The sequence below is a fragment of the Anabrus simplex genome, chromosome 1, assembly GCF_040414725.1.
Source record: "Anabrus simplex isolate iqAnaSimp1 chromosome 1, ASM4041472v1, whole genome shotgun sequence".
NCBI classification, from domain to species: domain Eukaryota; kingdom Metazoa; phylum Arthropoda; class Insecta; order Orthoptera; family Tettigoniidae; genus Anabrus; species Anabrus simplex.
The window spans coordinates 621385431-621402635 of NC_090265.1; positions in this window are offsets into that span (position 1 = coordinate 621385431).

Sequence of the window (17205 nt, forward strand, 5' to 3'; positions counted from 1 at the left end):
GACGTGCGCGTCAGTAATGGGGCCCAGGTTGGCCGACATCTAATGTCGAAGACGGCATACACATACTCAGCCCACGAGCCATCAGAATTAACCAATTAAACTCAAATTCCCCGACCCGGCCGAGAATCGAACCCGGACTCTTTGGACCGAAGGTCACCATGTTAACTATTTAGCCATGAAGACGGACAGAACTCCGGATGCCGTAATTTAAATGAACTACCTCATGAACAAACTTTACATATGAGACAGAGCTGTGTGAAACCTAACAATGTATGGGAGAAAAATAACATGAAAGCATGTCCTGGATGCCTACACAGGAAATGCTGTGCATCAAGTGGTAGTGTAAGTTTAAACGGGCAGGTTATCACGGCATCTTAATGACGTCACGCTAGAGTAAGGATAGCACGAGTACGCTACGCTGAGGCGCACACCGTCACACTCAAAGGAAAACAAAAACATGCGTCAAGGTTAATACAAAATGAGGTACACGATCAGTCACTCTCACAGTAGCTCTTTACGAAACACTGCCATGAGGAAGCTGTGTATGTACCGAACTTTGGACCGCACCTAGCTGTTAGTAATGATTAGCAGGATGTTATTAACCATCCTTAAGACGTTAATTGGAGAAAATTATCATTCCTTTCCGATAACATCTTTATGTCATTAAAACAGTATCTCATATTTGGATTACAAATTTCGATGCTTCGTTTGTGTCCTTGTTTTGTACATCTGAATATGTAATCTACTGTGCTAAGTAGGAAATGCATGTCAAATGTAATGAAAATTTGCATATTCTGTTAACAATTACCCACCTATTAGCAGTCCCCGAATCAGAGGAAATCCTAAACCTGCCCTGGAATCGAACCCAGAACCTTCTGAACCGAAGGCTTTCTACACATTGTTAAGTAGTTCCTATGAATATGTGCTCTACAATCCATCATGTTATGTGAACGAAAAGTAATAATAAGTCTATTATTATTATTATTATTATTATTATTATTATTATTATTAGCCGGGCTGAGTGGCTCAGACGGTTGGGGTGCTGACCTTCTGACCCAAACTTGGCAGGTTCGAACCTGGATCAGTCCGGTGTTATTTGAAGGTGCCCAAATACGTCAGCCTTGTGTCTGTAGATTTACTAGCACGTAAAAGAACTCCTGCAGGACAAAATTCCGACACCTCGGCGTCTGCGAAAACCGGAAAAGTAGTTAGTGGAACATAAAGCCAATAACATAATTATTATTATTATTATTATTATTATTATTATTATTATTATTATTATTATTATTATTATTATTATTATTAGAGAAATATGCACACGTAGCGTATGTATGATGACTATTTCGCTGTAGGACGGCTTTCTTCTGCGGCATTGCGCTTTATCGTGCTATCTTTTTGTTTACTCTCTTGAGGTCCAGGACTAGCATCGAAAAATAGGAGTGTTATGTCTGTGCATTCTCAATATCTTTATCCATCATGACCAACGCGGGCAGTTCAAACCGAAAAACGGAGGTGAAAAGTGTCTGGGATATAATAACCTTTAGCGAGGACATTGAGCGTATTTTACGAAAATTGCTAGACCTGAGTCTAAAAAATGCATTTCACCAACAATAGCAACAATGATCCAATAATAATAAAAAATAATGAATTATGTGCAAAAGTCAACAGATCGGCAGAGACCGGAAAAAATTAATAAATAATAATCAAGAAAAGCAAAGATCTTCAATTGCGGAAAGACTTCACAAAAAAAGACAGACATACTAAACAGCAATATGTAATATTTTCATGTGGTAAAGTCCAATAGATGTACACGGCAGATGGTGCGTGGTGATGATCATTGTTTTAATGGGAAGTACATCTATATAACATCAGTCAAAGAGAAAGAATGGAAGGGATCCGATACTTCGAAAACTGAAAGTATCGGCCAAAGGAAGATTTTTTTGCTAGTTGTTTTACGTCGCACCGACAAAGATAGGTCTTACGGCGACGATGGGACAGGAAAGGGCTAGGAGTGGGAAGGAAGTGGCCGTGGCCTTAATTAAGGTACAGCCTGGTGCGAAAATGGGAAACCATGGAAAACCATTTTCAGGGCTGCCGACAGTGGGGTTCGAACCTACTATCTCCCGAATACTGGATACTGTCCGCACTTAAGCGACTGCAGCTATCGAGCTCGGTGCCAAAGAAAGACAAGGGCCACGAAGGGCGTAAAAATTAGACTTCTAGCCCTCGGAACCTAATAGTGTCGAGGTCAGAAAGGAACATAGTTGACCAAAGAAGGTCGGATACGATAGATGGAAGTGAGGAGCCTGGTACAAGTAAGTGGAAACAATGACAGGACCCCGTGGTCGCCGTGGCGTATTTAGTCCTAGCTGCACAAGACGGCATATTTTAAGGGGTGGTTTTAAGCTATTACAGTACCATTAATGTCTATGTATATTTAGAAAAGGAAAGAGAACTCGAATAACACACAGTGGAATAGATATGAATTAACCGAGCAATTTCGTCGTGTGTTTAGGGTCGCACAGCAGTAAGCTTGCTTGCGAGAGATAGTGGTTTCGAACCGCACTGTCGGCAGCCCTGAAGATGTTCCATGCATCCATGGGTTGCCATTTTCACACCAGGCAAATGCTGGGGCTGTATATACATTAAGACCACGGCCGCAACGTTCCCAATCCCGCCCTTTTCCCATCCTTCCATCGCCAAAACCTTTGATGTGTAAGAGCGACATTAAACAAGTAACAAAACAAAACAAAAAAGATATGAATAACATATTAAGATAGTTTGTCGCAACAATCACCTCAATAGAAAATGAAGCTGTAAAAAACAGTCACAAAAAGGAAAAGAAATCTTCACTGTACGAAACAGCCGAGTATGACATAAATTTTGAAGAAAATGAAAATTTTTGGTAAATACATTTCTCTTCTTATTACAGACAGACTACGTGGCTCAGGCACCGGTCCCTCACCTCTGGGTTCCGTGGTTCGAATCCCGGTCACGCCATGTGAGATTTGTGCTGGACACAGTGGAGGCAGAACAGGTTCCTCTCCAGGTACTCCGGTTTTCCCTGTCGTCTTTCATTCCACCAACCCTCTCCAATATCATTTCATCTGTCAGTCATTAATCATTGCCTCAGAGGAGTGCGACAAGCTTCGGCAGCCGGCACAATTCCTATCTTCACCGCTAGATGGGAGCTTCATTCATAACATTCCTGACACGGTCGAATGATTGGAAACAGGCTGTGGATTTTATTTTTCATAGGCAGACTGATCTCTGAATTGGAGAAAAGGAAAAGAATCATTGGAAGAGTGTTATAGGAAATTCGAGTTCCTAAGTAATCTGCCTGGATACAACAATGCCGTACTCTTAAACTGTGCCACAACAACGCACGAGTATTAAAAATGCGACTGGAAGTATTTTTGAACTATGATATGTTTCATTTCAAAGCATGCTATTAATGGGACAGTCTGGAGGTAAAAATCGATATTTTAGTCATTTTGGCGAAAACATTTGACTGAAATTAAGAAAAATTAAGTTTTTCCTATCTTGACACGAAGTTATTCTGTTGAATTCAAACACTTTATCACTTTAATAATGCTTTGTTTGCCAGTCTGCATACAGCAGAAATGGGCGTGGCGTCTCCTTTATTTTCATTTTCCCGTCAATTATAATTTGACATATCATTCCAATTTTCTCCCATAATATTCTGCCAAATGTAACACAATTTGTATTGTGTATGAATCACAGCTATATTAGGAAATCTGTGTATGGAATTTTTATTGCAGAATTTTTCTAGTAGGGTTCTTGAAATCTAGAATTTTAAAATATAAAAATTACACAAATTTCAGAACACTGTATCTCCTTATATAAATTATGTTCGAAAAAATCAATTCACAGTGCTTTTTAAAGAAGTAGTATGTACCTAATTGCAAATTTTCATTAACATCGCAATAAAATTTCATGAAAATGTGGAATTAAAATTTCAAAAAATATGTTCAATATTTTTTGAAAAATGTATTAATTTGTATATGGAATAAACTTTAGTGATATCCCTACTTTTATTTCGGTGACATTCTCACAAATTTTCGTGAGAATCTATGCATTAGGTAAAAATATATGTTTATCTCTAGACTTTTCCCCTAAGAGCAAAGACAAAGATATCCTGCCTAAGTACATTGTATAGATTGTTGCTTTTAAACTACACCCAATAACGGTTTCCTAATTTAAAAATTGCATTATGAATATTCTTGTCAACAGCTGAAAACAATTTGTTCTGCCCCAAATAACTTTCCTCAGTCGTCAGAAGTTTCAAGAATTGAAAACGTCCCCGGAATAAGGATGTAACCAACAAGTCAGTAACATTTCAGGAGAGTGAAAAATTATTTTCCGGGCTTGGTTAATGGTATAGGCTACATCACTTGAACCAACTGAATGTGAAAATATACAATGGAGTTAATCTATTAAAAACAATATGTTATTGTTATAACTAAGTTTAAACACCGGGCAAGTTGGCCGTACGGGTAGAGGCGTGCGGCTGTGAGCTTGCATCCGGGAGATAGTGGGTTCGAATCCCATTGTCGGCAGCCCTGAAGATGTTTTTCCGTGGTTTCCCATTTTCACACCAGGTAAATGCTGGGGCTGTACCTTAATTAAGGGCACGGCCGCTTCCTTCCAACTCCTAGGCCTTTCCTATCCCATCGTTGCCATAAGACCTATCTGTGTCGGTGCGACGTAAAGTCACTAGCAAACAAAAGTTTAAACAATAACATATTCAATTACAAGAATATGCAACAAAACGAGTCAATAGACTTGCCATTAGTCTATGACGATGTAGTCAACGAAATCGCAACAAAGAGAGACCGGCGTAGACCACTCACTTTTCAGAAATTTTCATTAGCATCGTAATTAATTTCATGAAAAATGGAAGTAAAAATTACAAAAATATTTTCAGTTTTTCTGGAAAACTATTAATTGTATATGAAAGACATTTTCGTGATATCCCTACTTTCATTTAGGTGACATTCCCACAAAGTTTAATGAGAATCCATGCGTTAGGTAAAAATATATATTTATATCTAGACTGTCCCCTTAAGAGCAAAGACAATTCCTTAATCTTCAATTACAAGAATATGCAACAAAACGAGTCAATAGTCTTGCCACTAGACTATGACGATGTAGTCAACGAAATCGCAACAAAGAAAGCCCGGCGTAGACCACTCGTTCCCTGACTAAATTTAATGAGTTCAATATGCATGGATTTTATAATAATAATAATAATAATAATAATAATAATAATAATAATAATAATAATAATAATAATAATAATAATTTAGTTTCCTTGGTCGTACATTCATGTCAAAATAAAGGGCAGAAATATTTTTCTTTGCCTAGGGGCGACAGATAGATAAATTTACCCCTGACTTCAGGCATCGAGGGCAACTTTGTTCCACACACTGGCGAAGTACTGCAATATCCGTAACACCCCCCCCCCCACCTCCCAAACCCAACAATTCTAGCTAATAACTAAAATATTCTTAATTTGTAAGCGATCGACCGTAGGACATACTATGTCCACAGGGACATTTGGTGGTGTTTTGAGGTGTAGTATCCAACCCCTGACCACTTACCACAGTATTTTTTGGAAACAGTGTATAACTACTGTATATTCAAGACCCAGAATTAACGGGAACAATTCGACCTCCAGAATTTCGGCATCGGAATCAACTCGAGAACTCTGGAATAAATCACTGACCATAGCCACTATCTGCACTGGAATTCGAATCTGATCTTCAAACGATGTCAGGCTCGAAACTGACTTTCAACCTATTAGGTCGTGTTACGTACATTTAGTACTATTGAAGAGATGTTAAGTACAGAACAAAAATGGCCAACCAGACACCAGTGGGATCCGAGCCCACAACCCCCCGATTTCGCGTCGATTGCTCTACCAATTGAGCTATGGTGGCCCAGGCTATCTTTGTTCTGTTGGTAGTAGTACCAGATCTGTAGCTTAGAACCGACGCGAAATCGGGAGGTTGTGGGTTCGGATCCCACTGGTGTCTGGTTGGCCATTTTTGTTCTGTACTTAACACCTCTTCAACATGTACTAAATGTAAGTAACACGACCTAATAGTTTGAAAGTCAGTTTCGATTACAATGCGGTCGTAAAAATTCAATATTCATCGATGTCAGGCTCAATGGCTCAGACAGTTGAGCGCTGGCTTTCTGACCTCAGTTTGGCAGGCTGGATTTCAACTCCATCAGGTCATATTTGAAGATGTTTGGTAGATTTATTGGCACGAAAAATAACTCTTGTGGGAGGGAATTCCGGTGCCTCGGTGAGGGACGTGATGACAAATTATTATTTTTTTTTTTTTTGCTACGGGCTTTACGTCGCACCGACACAGATAGGTCTTATGGCGACGATGGGATAGGAAAGGCCTAGGAGTTGGAAGGAAGCGGCCGTGGCCTTAATTAAGGTACAGCCCCGGCATTTGCCTGGTGTGAAAATGGGAAACCACGGAAAACCATTTTCAGGGCTGCCGATAGTGGGATTCTAACCTACTATCTCCCGGATGCAAGCTCACAGCCGCGCGCCTCTACGCGCACGGCCAACTCGCCCGGTGACAAATTATTATTACTATTATTATTATTATTATTATTATTATTATTATTATTATTATTATTATTATTATTATTATTATTATTATATTTACAATTTGCTCTACGCAGCACCTACTGCACGCGTATAAGTCTTATGGCGACAATGGGAGAGGAAAGGGCTAGAAGTGGGAAGGAAGCGACCGTGGTCGTACTTAAGCATTCCCCTGGTGTGAAAATGAGAATCCACCGAAAAACCATCTTCAGGGCTGCCGACAGTGTGGCTCGAACACACTATCTCCCACATGCAAGATCACAGCTGCGCGCCCCCAACCGCACGGCCAACTCGCCCGGTAACAAATTATTCAAACCTGGACGTTAACGAACTATTCAGTGCCCAAAATAAAATCAGGAAACCACTGTGCTGCAGTTTACTTACAACAAAGTGCCCAATTTCCCTGCTGTTTTTCGACCAACAGCTTCTGGTCTGTCGTCCAACTTCTGGCGGTATCGAATGTTGCTTAACTTCAGAAATCCCACGGGATTTCGTTTTAAGCTTGACTTTGACGTTGTCCTTGAAACCGTGAAATGTATGGAAATAAAATAAATATTTAATGGAAATCACTCAAATAAACACACAGGAAGGTCTAATGAAAGCTAACATAAGAACCTATTTAGGGCCGGTATTATAATGAGGGTTTAAACTGAAGATTGAGTTAAACAATAACTTGAGTTTAAACAGATGGTGAGTCTTATAATGGCCGGCCTAAGTTAAACTGAGGTGAAGAAGAAAATATACGATCTTGGTAGCAGTGACTTGCGAGAAAAGGTGACTGTCGATAATGTTTTGCAGTGACTTGCAAGAAAAGATGACTATCGACAATGTTTTGTTTACTTCTTGTAGGTAAAATGGCGGATAAAAGCAGTAAACTTTCTCCCAATTTTACTTGTAAAGAAATAGAATTGCTTGTGCAATTAGTACAGAAATGTGTATATAGTCCGCGAAACAGTGGCCTTAGGAATTCCTCCGAAATCTCCCATTTTAATAAACATACTACGGGAGGCATAAAACCGCAGTGCTATCAGTATCTGACTGAGGGGTTCTAAAGCATTATTTCTGAAATAGAAGAAAGTTACTTTATTTTCTAAAATTTACACTTTTGACATTTAAACAGTTCAAAAAGTCACTTTTACATTCTTACCTTTTCGTTGCATGTTTTATTGTAGCACCAATTTGCTAAAATAGGGTTATGACAGTCTGTTTTGTAAGCCTAAACCTATTTAAAAACTATTTTTCATTCCATATATGAAAGTGACGTCCCCTTGTTCGGAAAACTCGTAGTGCACGTGATCATTCAATAATTGGAACCACTTCTTCGTCATCGCTTAGTATTTCTTCAAACACCTCAAAAATATCTTCGAGATCCAATCGTTCTACCATGTTGTAAGGTTATGTATTCTTAAACTTGAGTTTAAACTGTAGATGAGTGGCAGTCAAATTAATCTCTAGTTAAACTTAAGATTAAGTTTTATAATACGCGACTAACAGATAAACCGAAGTTTAAACTGAACCAACAGTTTAAACCTGTATTATAATACCGGCCCTTAGTAGTTAATCAGAGAAAATAAAATTGTATCTAATTGTCATGAAGAGTTAGTAGGAGACAGAAACGGAACTTGGCTTTTCATTTCTGTTTGACAAGATTTACGGCAGTTAGTGTGTTAGACAGACAGACAGACAGACAGACAGACAGACAGACAGACAGACAGACAGTTCGTATGTTTCTATGTGTGATATGTTGCGGCCATGCTATCTGGTTGTATAGAAGACGTCTTATGCAAGCCAAGGCTCTTACTGGGCTGAATGTGCAACAGATTATTCTTGTGTTCAGCCGAGATAAGGGGGAAGATAATGACCTGGCGAATTGGCCGTGAGATTAGGGGCGCGCAGCTGTGAGCTTGTATCCGGGAGATAGTGGGTTCGAACCCCACTGTCGGCAGCCCAGAATATGGTTTTCTGTGTGGTTTCCCATTTTCACACCAGGCAAATGTTGGGGCAGTACCTTAATGAAAGTCACGGCCGCTTCCTTCTCACCGGGCGAGTTGGCCGTGCGGTTAGGGGCGCGCAGCTGTGAGCTTGCTTCAGATAGATAGTGGGTTCGAACCCCACTGTCGGCAGCCCTGAAGATGCTAGGTGGTGTTATTGCATTAGTAATATCTACCGAAATTCTTCTTATCCTCCCTTTTACTGGAAGGTTTTCCGTGGTTTCCCATTTTCACACCAGGCAAATGGTGGGGCTGTACTTAATTAGGGCCACGGCGCTTCCTTCCCATTCCTGAGCCTTTCCTATCCCATCGTCCCCATAAGACCTATGTGTGTCGCTGAGAGATAATGAAAATTGTAAAATAAAAAACCTTTTTCTATATTTCTTTCATCGAACGAGTTGGCTACGTGGTTCGGTGGCGTAGCTGTGAGGTCCCATTCAGGAGATGATGGGTTGGAATTATACCGTTACAGCTTTGAAGATGGATTTTCGTTGGTACCATGCTAGCATGCTGTGCGGTTTGCATCACGTGGCTATGAGCTTGCATTCGGGAGATGATGGGTTCAGTCCCCACTGTTGACAGTCCCGAAGATGGTTTTTCGTGGTTTTCCATTTTCACACCAGGCAAATGTACCTTAATTAAGCCCACGGCCTTTTCCTTCCCACTCCTAGGTCTCACCTATCCCATCGACGCGATAAGACCTGTCTGTGTGGGTGCGACTTAAAATCAACAGAATTTCCTTTTTCGTGGGTTTTCCATTTTCCCTTTCCCATACTTACGTCGCGGGAAGTGTTTCGATGTGTTAGTACGATGTTAAACCAGTAGCAATATATATACTGTATATTTTTCTTCTCTAACATTCTGTGTAAAAACCGAGTGAGTGGCAGCGCAGTTTGCGTCACGTGGCTATCAGCGTGCGTTCGGGAGGTAGTGGGTCCGAACCCCACCGTCGGCAGCCCTGAAGATGGTTTCGCCGGACTGAGTGGCTCAGATTGTTGAGGCTCTGGCCTTCTGATCCCAACTTGGCAGGTTCGATCCTGGCTAAGTCTGGAGGTATTTGAAGGTGCTCAAATACGTCAGTCTCGCGTCGGGAGATTTACTGGCCAAGGCCGCTTCTTTCTCACTCCTGGCCCTTTCCCGTCCCATCGTCACCATAGGACCCTTATGTGTCGATGCGACGTAAAGCAAATTGTAATATATATATGTGTGTGTGTGAGAGTTGAACGTCTAACGCAATATTGTGAGAAAAGTGCAATACTAACGCTTATGCAATATGCATCAAAAGAAAGGTCTCCATGTCAGGATTCCTAGAAAATTTTAATTTCTTTAATCCTTTATTTGCGTAAAATAGTCGTTTATTCAAATAATACGATGATTAGGTCATTGCAGTTCACTGTATTCGCCGGTAGATGGCTCTATGAAAGTTGTCTTGCTCTGATCTTTCCATGCCAGCCCGATAGTGAGCTCTCTAAAAGTTGTCTAAGCAGATCTTTCTATGTTAGTCCGATTGATGGCTCTGTGAAATCAAGTTATCCCCAGACCTAAGCGGTCCCTTGGATGTTATGTACGTTATAAACGCCGCTTGTATTACCCGCCACGTTCAGGACGAGAGCCATAATTGAGAGGGGAAGGGGGGAAAGGATATTTTCCTTACTACTTCAGTTGACTACCGGTATAACACGCCACTTAGAACTTGAGTTGACGCCGACTATAGTTGTTGCTGCATGTTGGTTCTAATAAGCGAGAATCAGAAAGAAATCTATTTCAGGATATTCTATTTCAAAAAAGGTTTTTGTTATGAAACTTACATCGAATTATTCAGTGTAGGGTTATTAAGTGAAATCAGTATGCACTGCCAAGCATGACATTTCGCTGAGGAAATGGTAAATGGACATTTGAATTCATGTTGCCACAATGGTTTGGTTTATTTTCCACAACCTCAAGTAAATGACGTACTTACAAGTATGATGCTACACGATAATAATTTCAAGAACCATACAAGGCAGTATAACAGTACAATGTCCTGTGCATCCTTCTCTGCTAACCGTAGCCACATTCCAGGGTTAGGTCCTTTTTGTTAGATTCAGGGGATGATTCATAGGTACATTTGAGATTTAATTCCTACTGAAAATTGCCGAACATTATACGGCCATGTTTATGTGATAGATTTGAGTCTTGCGAACAGAATTTATTGCGAAAATTCTATAACTTGACAATGTTCAAAAATTCCGTATGTATAGTAACAACGAAAGTGTAAGTTTAAACGCAATTGAATGGTCTTCCGGAGTTCAGTGTATTTTCCGTTACTTTTCTCACGCTTCCTTTATCATCGGTTTCATTTTTAGTCTTTTTTCGTGCATCCGGGAGATATTGGGTTCGAACCCCACTGTCGGCAGCCCTGAAGATGGTTTTCCGTGGCTTCCCATTTTCACACCAGGCAAATGCTGGGGATGTACCTTAAGGCCACGGCCGCTTCCTTCCCACTCGTAGCCATTTCCTATCCCATCGCCGCCATAAGACCTATCTGTGTCGGTGCGACGTAAAGCAAATTGTAAAAAAAAGAATATTTTTTCGTAGCTATTGCTGCGACAGGCCACTAATAACAGTATACTTGTAAACTTACTTCCTCACACAGTCTACCTTCCTTATGTGCTTCCGTCATTTGTTAACTCTGTGTTTTTAAATATTTATTCTCCTTTCGATCTTTCTAGTTTTCCTTCAGTATCTTTACCATCTTATCTACTTCTTTCCTCTCTTTATCTCTTCCTGAATATTTCTTTGACGTACTGAATACTCGATAATAGCCAATTAGAACAGCACAAAGCATATTCGGTACTGCGAACATCTCCATTCTTAAATAAAGCCTTTATTAAGATGTAGTGAATAGCAAGTTCTATCACTAACTTACTGCGAGTACCTTGTGAATCACGACATTCGCACAAGGAGAATCTTTCCAATCTATGATTCAGATGACAGTGTGTCAAGGTGGATGACGTATCTCATTTTCCTGATTGTGTTATGTCGTTGCTGGGACAAATGTCATGCTCAATCCCTTGGCTTAGAATGCCAGACAATAGGAACGGTTTTAACCTTCACGCTTTATCTCTAGCCGTGTGCAAATGATGTTAATCTAAAGGGATGAGTCATGGTATTGCCAAATATTGCAGAGATATATATAGCAATATTGAGAAGAATGTCATATTCTAGTTGAAACCGAAGCTGATGGTCAGGTCTCGGGTGTTTATGAAAAGTCATATTTTGTTCCCTGCCTCTATTTGCTTGTTTACCTGGCATTTAATGCAAACCCGGTGATTATAGTCACAAATAAGAGGTTGATATTTGTCATATAAATGCATATTTCGGTCTTATTTTGGCATTAGATCATATTTTGAGCATTTTTAGTAAAAGTATCATAATTTTTTTAGTGATATTTAGGTGGACTGGCGGCAGCTCTGGCTTTTCTAAGTACAAGTCGTTTCTTTTCACATAAGTAGGCTTCACTTAACAGAAAAAGTAATTCCTTTATTCATGATATGATGACGAACGTAATTCACAGTATTTCAAAGAGAGGATTTGCAAACAGAAGAAGGCATACTCAGACATCGAGTAGAGTTGTTTGATATCTACAAAGAAACTGAATTTTGTAGTGTAGTGAACATCAAACTTCCAAAACTGTATGTAAATGTATTTTCGACATTTAAAATGTTAGATAAGGTAATGTTTTATTTATCCTGGAAAGGAAATCCTACGGAGCAAAATTTCCACACCCTCGGCGTTTTGGAAATCCTTGAAAGTTGTTGATGGGACTTAAAACTAATATTACCATTTTACATATCGTTTGGGTCATTAGAAACAGTATTCACACTTATCAGCTTTTTTGGATTTCTAGGAGGTATTACTTCGCCCTGGGAGAAAAGGCGATTTATCGCTTCTCAGACCACTTTGTGTCATTTCTCCTTAAAAGAGTAGAATTTTATATTGTTCCGTATTGAAGTGAGATGAAGTATGAAATGGTTTCAACCTTACAATACTATTAAAATAAGAAATGTAAGTTTACATTCCTAGAATTCTGTAGGTTGCTGTTAGTGAAGAACTAAAATCTTTAGGGAGTATTGTGCGTTAAAATATAGTCAATCACAAATAAGATGCACAGGTAAAACTATGAAGTTTAGATTGTACTGTCTGATGCAGTTTATGAAGCACTATAACACAATGTTATGAAGAAAGTCTAAAATCAAATATGTATTTATCAGTTGCAGTTTATAAGGTACTGTGTAATTTTAAGGATCAGCACTGCGTGTCAATTATGAAGAAGTCATGGATCAAGAACGTTTGTAAGACATAAGATCCTTAGCCCCGTATACACACATCCTAAAATAACTTCCTTCTTGTCCCAATTCCTCAGACGCCCCAGTAAGATCCTCCTTCATTGCAGATGCCCATTGAAAGGTATATTTCCGAATCATGAGAAGATATTCTGGTGGTGGACATTTTAGAGAGGTGATCGTAAAACAAGATCCAGCGTTACCAAATAGAAAATGAGACTTTGTCAAATTTAGAATACATCTCTACATTTAACCCCAAGTGATGTTTAACCTCAGAAATGTTTCATGGACTGATAAATTTCGTAGGAAATTCCTCTGTTTTATTTAATCCTCTCTCTCTCTACCGGGCTGGGCAGCTCAGACGATGGAGCGCTGGCCTTCTGAGCCCAATATGGCAGGTTCTATCCTGGCTCAGTCCGGTGGTATTCGAAGGTGCTAAAATACATCATCCTCACGTCAGTAGATTTCTTGGCACGTTAAAGGAATCATCTAGGAGAAAATTCTGGCAGCTCGGCGTCTCCAAAACTCCTCGAAGTAGTTAGCGGGACGTAACGCCAACAACATTATTATTTATTAGTAGTTAGTGCGACGTAAAATGAATAACATTATTGTTATTATTTATTACTTTATTTCTCTCCCTCCCCCCCTCCCCCCCCCCCCCCCCCCGTGGGTGGAGACGGTAGAATAACTGAAACGGAATCCAAGCTTGTCGGAAGAGGCGGTTAAAAGAGTCGCCAGGCTCAACTTAAGAGCACGGTTTGTGACCACGGAGCTCTTAGCCGAGGTCTGGTATTGCTTCCAGGTAACTGTGCGAGGCTCGATACTTCCATGTATCCAATTCGATCTCCCTTGATCAACTCTTGTTTTCTTACGACCCCGATGGTGTGTGAGGTTTTGAGGCCTGGGGACTCTTTAATTTTTACACCCTTCATTGCCCTTGTCTTTCTTTTGCGAATATGTTCATTCTTCGAAGTGTCGAACCTTTTCCATTTTCCCTCCCATGCCGAGTTGTACTTTCTCTTCAAACAATGAAAACCGAGCGAGTTGGCAGTGCGGTTAGTGGTGCGCAGCTGTGAGCTTGCATTCGGGAGATACCAGGTTCGAACCCCATTGTCAGCAGCCCTGAAGACGGCTTTCTGGATTTTCCCATTTTCACACCATACAAATGCTGGGGCTGTGCCTTAATTATAGCCGCTTCCTCTCCATTTCTAGCCCTTTCTTATCCCATCGTCGCCATAAGACCTATCTGTATCGGTGCGGTGTGAAGCAAATAGTTAAAAAATAAACAACAATCACCATCATTTTAATCCTCCTTGTTGAATGAAGGCCGTGCACTCTGCAGCATTCAGGGTTTATGTAAAGTCCTATTACACATCTTGAGGGCACGTAGAGGATACCGAGTAAACATCGTTTAGAATAGGAACCCATATTCAAAACCGTATCGTTACTCCGCTACAAGCACGTCTGTTGCATCAGTGAGTGAACCGGAGTACTTAACCCTACTGTGCTTCTGCGTCCACTTATAAAATCATGACTGCCACCCACGGATTCACACTTTGTACCTGCGTATCATTTTCTGGTACACTCGCTTACAAACATCTGGTAGTCGAACATCCCCCGCTGCCATAACCCACGGTATCTTCTTCTTACTCCCCCGGGGTCTCGTAAATCCGACTTTACCTGTGGCGAACACATGACGTCAGACCATCATCGTCGAATGACGTAAGTACTGTGCACCGTTCATTGATGCAGCAGACGCGGGATATTTAAAAGCGAGCACGTATTTTGTTTGTTGCGGAGTCACGGTATATTTCTGGACATGGATTCACCCTATAAGCCCTCAAAATGTCAAATAGGAATTTAGATACATTTTGTATAGTGTTTCGGGTAATAGTACTAAGATGCAGTGGTGGTATTTGGTCTACCATGTAACCTGGATTGCTTGCTAATTACTCATTGATAATAAATAATTAGTCAGTAATCATAATAAATTGTGTATTTCTTAATGTTTTCCCACGCAATGCTTCATTAATATTATGTCGTGACCGACGTAGTTCATTTTGACCGCACCCAAGCCATTCCCGCTGGACTCTTTTTAACAGTCTGCTTTTTGAAGAATAGAAGGCCATTTGATGATTAATATCGACATCTGTAATGCCTCGCATGACAAAATGATGTCTTTTTACATCACCATTTAATCGAGAGCTTTTAATCATGTCCTATAATTTTTAATATGCCTTAATGAGGCTACAACTAGCTAGTATTAATCTCTCTAGACATGCCTGTTAATTGTATTGGATGATACAGACTAATGGAATGTCAGTGATAGTACAATAGAACCCCGTTAAGACGGTACAACTGGGTTCAGATATGATCGGGAAATACAAAAATCAGGGTTAATCAGAGAATTAGGGAAAATCAATAAAAGACTACATTCATACTTCCAGAAAAGTTCCTATGTATTGAACAAAACACATTTGAAACATATTTAGAGATTTCAAATACAAAAATGCATATACTGTAACTTCTTGGAAAGTTAACACGTAAGCTTCTGCTGCGTCAGTTTGGAGTACCGATTCTCCCGTTGGTACACTCATATTGTCTGGCAAGTTACACACAGTAGGCCATAGATTCTTCCATGGTTTTATCAGGGTACTTCTAGCCGCTTCTTCCCAAGATTTCGCAGCCTTATAAATCTTAACAATGGATGACTTGTGAATCTCCACCACTCCACGATAGTGCACATCAAAATGTCTTTTGACATAAAAATGGTTGGAGATTACCTCACATTACCGATACAAAAATGTGTGACACGATGTTACCTAACAACTGTGCATGCAGGCTGTGGTGTGAAGTATTGATGGATAGCCATGACCGTGGAACATACAGAATGATTATCAACTTGAGTTTCATTTATTGAAAGCTACATTTATGAACATTTGACAACGTAATTTTTCTATTATTTTCTAATTTTTTTAACTTTTAGCTCTCATTCTGATTATCTTGCAAGACTTCTTAACTTTCTTCTTTTACTGTATTTTCCTCTAAATTAGTCGAGGTTATCCTAGATCAGATATAAAGGGACTGACTTAACAAGGTCCTACTGTATTATATCAGACCTCGGATGAAATTAAAAATATATTTTGTGTCAATAGCCCATAAACAGACATCTTTGTCCATGAGGCGATTATGCAGAATGTAGGCTAAATGCCTTTCAAAAATCACTGCCTAGGATGCAGGGGATCAGAACAGCAAGGAATGGTAACCAATCCTCTAAATCTCAATTTTCATCCAGAGTCAACTAGAAAGAAGTAAGGTGACTTCAAAAATTAAGTTCCCAGGAGGAAACTATAGTTCAGTTTCACCGATTGCGAATATCAAAAGTATTCTACCTCTTCAGGATCATTCAATCGTCATATTTTTAGCTTTCGTCTCAGTATGTCACTTAATCATCAGCCCAAAAAGAAAAAGCAAAGTCACCTCCGTACAGGCCATGAAGTCCCTGGGAGGAGCGGAATGTAAAGGGTTCCACTATCTTTAACCTCGGCACTTGATGGGAAGGGGTGGTTAACTGTACACCCGTCCGCCTTTGCTCCTGGAATTAACCTGGTACTCATTTTTGGTGTAGGTTGAGTGAACCTCAAGGCCATATGCACCTCCGGAAGTGGAAATCTCGTTTATTAAATTCTACGACTTCCTGACGGGGGTTCGAACCCACGTCCTTCCGGGCGAACCGAGCATGCCTTTACCGCCCCTAATATTTATATAGGCCTAAGGCTAAGGCTTCATATGTCAACGCTTATGTCTAGAGTTCTACAGCTGATTATAACAAATTTTATGCTGTTCGTAAGCACGGTTTGAGGGGATACCGAAAATGTCTTCAGTTCCTTGGAAAACCCCAGCAGAAAAGTGTAAAACCTTGTAATCCCTCAACCGTAAAGGGCATACATTTAGCGCCGTTTTTACTTGTTACCCGACCCTGAAAACTGGAATCAAATTGTGTAAAACCGTAAAGTCCCGAAACTGTACAGCATAAAGGATTTATCTTGAATCTATAACGGCTGATTTGAAGAAAGCTATTAAAATTGCTCGTCCTGTTCTCAGTTGGAAACAGAACTGAGTTTCATGAAGGAAATGTCAAGTCACGTAATATCAGCTGATATTATAACGTAAAATACCGTATCTCGTGAACGCGACGTAACATAGGCATCGTCGAGCGAGTGGCTACGCAGTTTGG